At 51.3% G+C, this 8,196-nt stretch overlaps 2 long non-coding RNA genes across 2 annotated transcripts; one reads left to right on the top strand and one right to left on the bottom strand.

Annotated features, from left to right (window-relative positions):
* Positions 1-104: 104 nt before the first annotated feature.
* Positions 105-7,324, top strand: LOC121471026 (uncharacterized). Its single transcript, XR_005982396.2, has 4 exons — positions 105-151; positions 1,805-1,976; positions 4,899-4,939; positions 5,538-7,324. It is a non-coding gene; the product is annotated as an uncharacterized lncRNA (long non-coding RNA).
* Positions 1,875-4,311, bottom strand: LOC121471027 (uncharacterized). The gene is made up of 2 exons (XR_012051738.1): positions 2,402-4,311; positions 1,875-2,102 (listed from the first exon to the last, which is right to left on the bottom strand). It is a non-coding gene; the product is annotated as an uncharacterized lncRNA (long non-coding RNA).
* Positions 7,325-8,196: the final 872 nt, after the last annotated feature.

Genomic DNA, 8,196 nt, shown 5'->3' with positions numbered 1-8,196 from the left:
CGCAGCCGTGACATCTCCTGGCGGGAAAATGATTGGCAAGGATATTAACCAATAAAAAGTGAGAAGCGGGAGGCGGGGGGTTGTGATTGGGTGTGGTGGTGGTGGGTGGGTGGGGCGTAGCCGTGAGGGGAGCTGTGGTGCGGCACCGCCGGTGAGGGGACGCGGCTGTACCGCCCGTAACTGTCACCGGCAGCGGCAGCGGCGGCGCGTGTGTGTGTGTGTGTGTGTGTGTGTGTGTGTGTGTGTGTGTCTGTGTGTCTGTGTGTCTGTGTGTGTGTGTGTGTGTGTGCCTGAGGGGGGGGAGCTGTGCCCACCCTGAGGGGAGAGAGCTGTGCCCACCGTGAGGGGAGAGAGCTGTGCCCACCCTGAGGGGAGAGAGCTGTGCTCACCGTGAGGGGAGAGAGCTGTGCCCATCCTGAGGGGGGAGAGCCGTTCTCATCCTGAGGGGAGAGAGCTGTGCCCACCCTGAGGGGAGAGAGCTGTGCTCACCGTGAGGGGAGAGAGCTGTGCCCATCCTGAGGGGGGAGAGCTGTGCCCATCCTGAGGGGGGAGAGCTGTGCTCATCCTGAGGGGGACAGCTGCGCAGGCAGAAAGGGGACATTTAGCCATTCGTGTTGTCTGAGGCGTTTATAGTCGCTGCTGCTTGGTGGCACGGCTGGGACATCCCTGGGAGAACGGGGCAGCCCCTCAAAGCTCGCACTCAGCCCTTGTGCAGGGGTGTCCCCCCTGCAGGTACCCCCGGTGAGGCAGGGCAGACCTGGAGATGGAGGTGCCATGGGCAAAGGGGCTGTTTTCCCTGCAGGGTCCCTGAACAGCCCCAAACTGTCCCTGAAGCAGCCCCAAGTTGTCCCCAAGGCAGCCCTAAATTGTCCTGAAGCAGCCCCAAATTGTGCCCAAACCAGCCCCAAACTGTCCCCAAAGCAGCCCCAAACTGTGCCCAGAACAGCCTGAAAATGTCCCCAAAGCAGCCCTAATTTGTCCCTGAAGCAGCCCCAAGTTGTGCCCAGAGCAGCCCCAAGTTGTCCCCAAAACAGCCCTAAATTGTGCCTAAATCAGCCCAAAATTGTGCCCAAACTAACCCCAAATCAGGCCCAGATTGTCCTTGAAGCAGCCCCAAATTATGCTCAGACCAGTCCTAAATTGTGCCCAGAGCAGCCCCAAATTGTGCCCAAAGCAGCACTAAATTGTCCCTGAAGCAGCCCAAAACTGACCCCAAACCAGCCCCAAATTGTGCCTAAAGTAGCCCTAAACTGTCCCTGAAGCAGCCCCAAATTGTGCCCAAATTGTCCCTGTAGCAGCCCCAGATTGTCCCCGAAGCAGCCTCAAATCGTCCTTGAAGCAGCTCCAAATTGTGCCCAAAGAAATCTGAAACTGTTCCCAAGGCAGCCCCAAATTGTCCCCAAACCAACCCCAAATTGTCCCTGAAGCAGCCCTGAATTGTCCCCGAAGCAGCCATAAATTGTCCCCAAACCAACCCCAAACTGTCCCCAAAGCAGCCCCAAATTGTCCCCAAACCAACCCCAAACTGTCCCCAAAGCAGCCCCAAACTGTCCCCAAACCAACCCCAAACTGTCCCCAAAGCAGGACCCCTTTCCCTCCCTGCAGATCCCACTCCTTGTGTGTGGGAGGAACGAGCTCCCCTCGTGTCCCTGCTCCCCAAAACTCTTCTCTTCCTTCATGTTTTCCACGATTCCACCACGAAACCAACCCGGGCCGGGAGAATTTGGTGCTCTCCAGGAGAAGAAGGCAAAGTCTTTGTGGCCCAGGGAGCAGCCCTGACTTTTTATTTCTTTCCTCTCCAAAGGACAATTTGGAATTCGACCTTGCAGGGAAGGAGGTGTTGCGTGAACTCAAATCAAGGTTAACCATTCCCATGATACTGCAGGACAATTTATTGCTGTGCGGGCCTTGGGAAGGAGGAAAACCATCCTCAGAGCCTGGAAAAGGGGAAATAAAGCGTTGGATTTGGAAATGAGGTGAGAAAATGCAGGCGCGGTCACATCCTGGGTACCTGGAGAGGCGCTGGGGGCAGCACGAGCTGTTCTCCTTCCTCTCTTCCTTATTTGTGCTGGGAATTCTCTGTTCCTGGTGGGAACACGCAGCTGCTGGAGAAAATAACACTAAATGACATTGTCACGCATGGGACTCACTCCTGATTGATTTTGGGGACCTGGCAGCGTTTCCTGCGCTTGGCAAAACACTTGTGCAGGATGTGGGAGAGCTGGAGGTGACAGCCAGCTGCTGTCCCCGGGTGTCCCAGCCATCCCCCATCCCTGAGACCGGGAAACTCAACCTGTGCGAAGCTGAGAGCATAAAACCCTTCCACAACACAGAATTTAACCCAGGAATTGCTTAAATCTCCCTTTCTTGCCCTCTGGGAGAAGCCAGAGGATTATCACACCTTTATTTCCTTGGAGAGAGACCAAACCCGTGCTGCTGGCTGGCTTTGTCACTGTGTTTTCCACATGAAATGACATTTAAAGCTGGAGAGCCACATCCACGCCCGTAATTCCAGCAGGAACCATGAACCCCAGACGGCACCGGGCACAGGAACTTCCCTTTCTGTGATCCAAGGAAATAAAACTGGCAGGGACACATTTCTCAGGATTGCTCCACAGCGTTTATCGAGGTTTTCCTCCCCTTGAGCAAGAACTTTAATCTCCTTCCCATGCCTCTAACAGGGCAGGGAGGGGAATTAGAGGGGAATTAATGAGCCCTTTCTCCTGCTCTCTCAGGTGTTGCTCCCTGATAATGACCTGGAGCAGGCTGGAATTCTGCTTCCAGGTTATATTTTAACCCTGGAGCGGTGCCATGAAGAATCCTTCTGCTCCAAAGCTGGGCTGCCACAGCAGGGGCTCAGGCTGAGGGTTTTCCCTGTGTTCTGGGATGGGATGGGATTAGCCATGATTTCTGCCAGGGAAATGGGGCAGACAGGTGTGGGAAATGAATTTCTAGAAAATGTTTAAAATTTGATAGAAGATTCACATCACAGGCACAGGTTGTGGCCGGGAAAAGGAGCAGCCTGTGGCTCTGGGGTGGATTTCTGCCATCCCTGGGCAAAAGGAGCTTGGGCAAGGATTCCCTCGCTCCTCCCTTCCCACCCTCTGCTCCCGGCACCCCATCCTGGAGCTCCCCAGGGCTGGGGGTCCCTGGCTGCTCCACGAGCCCCAAATTCCTTGGGAGCAGGGAAACAGGGAAGGGCAGAGCTAAAACCACGTTTGGGCTGCAACAGCCTCAGCCTGGGAGTGTCCAGGGCCAGGTTGGATGGGCTTGGAGTGACCTGGGATAGCGGGAGGTGTCCCAGGGGTGGCACTGGATGGGATTGCAGGTCCTTCCCACCCAAACCATTCCGGGATTTTGTTTTCCCATCCCTCTGCAGGTGCTGCAGGAACAGCCCTGGACATCGGGAATTTGCTGGGCAGGAGAGCCCGGAGGGACAGAACCCAGGGAATGGCTTCCAGTGCCAGAGAGCAGGGATGGGTGGGATTTTGGGAGGGAATTCCTGCCTGGGAGGGTGGGGAGGGGCTGGGATGGAATTCCCAGAGGAGCTGTGGCTGTCCCTGGATCCCTGGCAGTGTCCCAGGCCAGGCTAGAGCAGCCTGGGACAGTGGGAGCTGTCCCTGCCATGGCAGGCACGGATGGGATGGGATTTAAGGCCCCTTCCCACCCAAACCATTCCAGGATTTTTTGATTTTGTTTTCCCATCCCTCTGCAGGTGCTGCAGGAACAGCCCTGGACATTGGGAATTTGCTGGGCAGGAGAGCCCGGAGGGACAGAACCCAGGGAATGGCTTCCACTGCCAGAGAGCAGGGTTAGGTGGGATTTAGGGAAGGAATTCCTGCCTGGGAGGGTGGGGAGGGGCTGGGATGGAATTCCCAGAGGAGCTGTGGCTGCCCCTGGATCCCTGGAAGTGCCCAAGGCCAGGCTGGAGCAAACTGGGACGGTGGGAGGTGCTGGGGGTGGAAGTGGATGGGATTTAAGGACCTTCCCACCCAAACCATCCCATGAATCCACAACTTTTTGATCCAAGTCGCAGCAGAATCGCCAAAATTCACCCTCATTCCCTCTGTGCCAGCAGCCAAAATCAACCCAGGGCTCAGTCACAGACCCAAGGCTGGAGCAGCTGTGGGACAGCAGGAACAGAGCCCAGCAGCAGGAATTTCAGGAGGAAGGAGGAACCAGGTGCCCAGCAGCAGGAATTTCAGGAGGAAGGAGGAGGAATCAGGTGGCAGGGGAGGGCTCCTGGTGGGCTGGGCAGCACCCCCAGCCCCTCCCAGCTGATAAGGAGCACCTGGAGCTCCTTATCCAAGCCCTCCCCACTTATCCCAGCCCTCCCCACTGCCAGCCCGAGTGGCTGCACACAGCCTGATAAGGCAGCAGTGCCCAGCTGCGAGGTGGGCACCCAAATTGGCCTTTATCTCCTGCACCCAGGGGTTTATATTTACATTTTTTTTGCACTCTGCAAATCTCCAGCTTCTCTAACAGCTGAGCAGCACCTGGCTCAGGGGGTTTATCCTTCCCACCACCAGCTCGGGGCTGCCCTGGCAGCTGCCGAAACCACCGAGCAGCAAATTCAAAGTTATTTTGTTAAAAAAAACCAAACAAACAAACAAAAAAAAAATTAGCGCGTTCAGCATCGGATATTAGTGGTTTTCTTCCCTGGTATGGAATTCCCAGAGGAGCTGTGGCTCCTCCATCCCTGGAAGTGTCCAAGGCCAGTGTGGAGCACCCTGGGGTAGTGGAACCCTGGATGATTTTAAGGTCTCTCCCAGCCCAAACCATTCCGTGATTTTTAATGTGGAAAGGAAAAAGCTCTGGTTTGTGGCATTTTATAAAGGCTTCAGAAGAGGGATCAGAGCAAATATAAATGGTTGATTTGATTTTAATCTTATTTGCAGCACAGCCAGCTGGAATTTTATGTCCTCACAGCTTTTTTTTGGTAAGTTTGGGTGCCAGATCCTCATCGGAAAGACAGATTTCATGTGGGAATCAATTCCCCATCCCACAGGACATGGACCAGTCCCCTCCCAGCACATCTCAGCCCTATCCTCACTTCGAAACACCCAAAATGTCCCAAAATACAAATTTAACTCCGAGTCTGCACCTCTTTCCCAGCCCCAAAATACAAATTTTACAGAAAGATTCTGCACCTCTTTCCCAACCCCAAAACACAAATTTAACTCCGAGTCTGCACCTCTTTCCCAACCCCAAAACACAAATTTAACTCCGAGTCTGCATGTCTTTCCCAGCCCCAAAATACAAATTTAACTCCGAGTCTGCACCTCTTTCCCAGCCCCAAAATACAAATTTAACTCCGAGTCTGCACCTCTTTCCCAGCCCCAAAATACAAATTATACAGAAAGAGTCTGCACCTCTTTCCCAACCCCATCCCGAGCTCCAAGGCTGTGCCAGCCTCAGGAAATCCCTGAATTCCAGCCTGGATTCTCCTGGCAATGCAGAGCCACGGGGAGATTCATCTGCTTGGAAACCTGACGTGTCCCAGTTATTTTTTTTATCTTTATATTTGCAAACTCCAGGAATGCAAACAAACATTTCTGTTTTGTCTTCAGGGTGACCTGACCCACTTTGGTTTGAAGCCTCCATGAGGTGCTGCTGTTGGGATCGGTGCTGGAAAATCACGGAAAACAGGAATTTCTGTCTGCTACAAGCTCAGGGTAAGGATTAATGCACTTTTTAGCCCCCAAAAAAGTGGTAGAACCCACCAGAATAAAACTATTTGACTGTGTTGGCAGAGGAATGCGGCTGCTGGTGTTGGGATTGGTGCTGGAAAATCACAGAAAACAGGAATTTTTGTCTGCTACAAGCTCGGGGTAAGGATTAACGCACTTGAGGAGATGGTGTTGGGATTGCTGCTGTAAAATCACAAAAATCAGGAATTTCTGCCTGCTACAAGCTCATGGTAGGGATTAATGCACTTGAGGTGCTGCTGTTGGGATTGCTGCTGTAAAATCACAGAAATCAGGAATTTCTGCCTGCTACAAGCTCAGGGGAGGGATTAATGCACTTTTTCACCCCAAAAAAGTGGGAAATGAAACAATTTGACCGTGTAGGCAGAGCAGGATCATTCCCAGCTTGAACCACAGAAAGAACCGAGCCCTGCTGGTTCTCCAGGGGTTCTTCCAGTCCCAAACCATCCCAAACTGGGAACAGGCAGCGCTGGAGCTGCCCCAGAGCCAGGCACAGAGCTCCAGCCCCGCTGATTTTGTGCAGCTTTGAGGGAAAGGTGTGGACTCCAGGAACGCGGTGCTGGTGTTGGGATCGGTGCTGGAAAATCATGGAAAACAGGAATTCCTGGTCTTCTACAAGCTCAGGGTAAGGATTAATGCACTTGAGGTGCTGCTGTTGGGATTGCTGCTGTAAAATCACAAAAATCAGGAATTTCTGCCTGCTACAAGCTCAGGGGAGGGATTAATGCCCTTTTTAGCCCCCAAAAAAGTGGGAAATTAAACAATTTGACCGTGTAGGCAGAGCAGGATCATTCCCAGCTTGAACCACAGAAAGAACCGAGCCCTGCTGGTTCTCCAGGGGTTCTTCCAGCCCCAAACCATCCCAAACTGGGAACAGGCAGCGCTGGAGCTGCCCCAGAGCCAGGCAGGGATTCCCTTTCCCATAACCTGCCCCAATTCCCCCTCCCCGGGAGAGGCAGGGCCCGCCTGTGTAATTCAAGCTGCTTTGGGATTATTTCCTGCACCGAAGTTGTTGTTTTGTTGGGTTTTTTCTCTCCCCAACTCGCTTTTCTGGTTTGGAGCCCTGGGGAGCAATGGGAGGGCGCTGCTGGAGGTGATTTTGGGAGGTTCTGAGCACAGGAGGCTGCCAGGAGCCCTGGGGGCTCCTGGGTTTGTCCTGCACTCAGCAAAATTTCCTTATTCCTTTGCTTTTCCTTTCCCTATTCCTTTCCCCTTCCCTTTTCTTTTCCTTATTCCTTTTCTTTTCCTTTCCTTATTCCTTTCCCCTTCCCCTTTCCTTATTCCTTTCTCCTTTCCTTATTCCTTTTCTTTTTCCTTTCATTATTCCTTTCCCCTTTTCTTTTCCTTATTCCTTTCTCCTTTCCTTATTCCTTTTCTTTTTCCTTTCCATATTCCTCTATCCTTCCCTTTATCCTTCTTTTTCCTTTCCCCCTCTTTTATTTTCCTTATTCCTTTCCCTTTTCCTTATTCCTTTTCTTTTCCCTTTCCTTATTCTGTTCCCCTTTCCCTTCTCTTTTCAACTTTCCTTTCCCCTTCCCTTTTTCCTTTCCCCTTTAATTTTTCCTTCCCTTTTTCCTTTTTCCTTCCCTTTTTCTTTTCCCCTTTCCCTTCCCTTTTTCCTTCCGTTTTTCCTTTCTCCTTTCCCCTTTCCTTTTTCCTTCCATTTTTCCTTTTCCCTTCACTTTTTCCTTCCCTTTTTCCTTTTTCCTTCCCCCTTCCCTTTTTCCTTTTATTTTTCATTTCCCCTTTCCTTTTTCCTTCCCTATTTCCTTTTCCCTTCCCTTTCCCCTTTCCTTTTTCCTTTTTCCTTCCCTTTTTCCTTTCCCCTTCCCTTTCTCCTTTCCCCTTCCCTTTTTCCTTTTATTTTTCCTTTTTCCTTCCCTTTTTCCTTTCCCCTTTCCTTTCCCCTTATTCCATTCCCTTTTCCCTTCCTCTTTCCTTATTCTTTCCCCCTTCCCTTTTTCCTTTTTCCCTTCCCTCCCTGGGGATAATTTCCCACCCCAAATCCCCTCCCGGGATGGATTCCAGCTCCTCTTTCCCTGCAAATCCCCGATTTTATTCCCGTTTTCCCACCTCATTTTAGCCGGAAGAAACTTTCCCATTTCTCCAGCGGGATCCTGGAGCGGGCACAGGCGGTGCTGCCGCTCAGTGGCAAAACACAGGAGAATTCCCCTTTTCCCGTGGAATTCCCTCCCCTCCCTTGTTTTTTATAAAATAAAATTAATGTATTTATTCTTTATATCGTAAGTATTGAGTTATTTATTAGAGCGGCTACAACCACTGGATATTTACAATAATATCATTCAAAATATTGGCAGAGCGATAGCTGTAAAATGAATTTATTCCAAAGTATTGTCATGTTTGTAGCTATAAATTTTAAATATTTCGAAATATTGACACATTCATAGCTATGAATTGAATATAGTCGAAAATATTGACACATGTATAAGTTTATTTCGAAATATTGACACGTTTATAGCTAGAAATT

This window comes from Taeniopygia guttata, chromosome 22, assembly GCF_048771995.1.
Source record: "Taeniopygia guttata chromosome 22, bTaeGut7.mat, whole genome shotgun sequence".
NCBI classification, from domain to species: domain Eukaryota; kingdom Metazoa; phylum Chordata; class Aves; order Passeriformes; family Estrildidae; genus Taeniopygia; species Taeniopygia guttata.
Note: the sequence above shows the minus strand (reverse complement) of the source record. Positions and strands in the feature narration are given on the sequence as shown.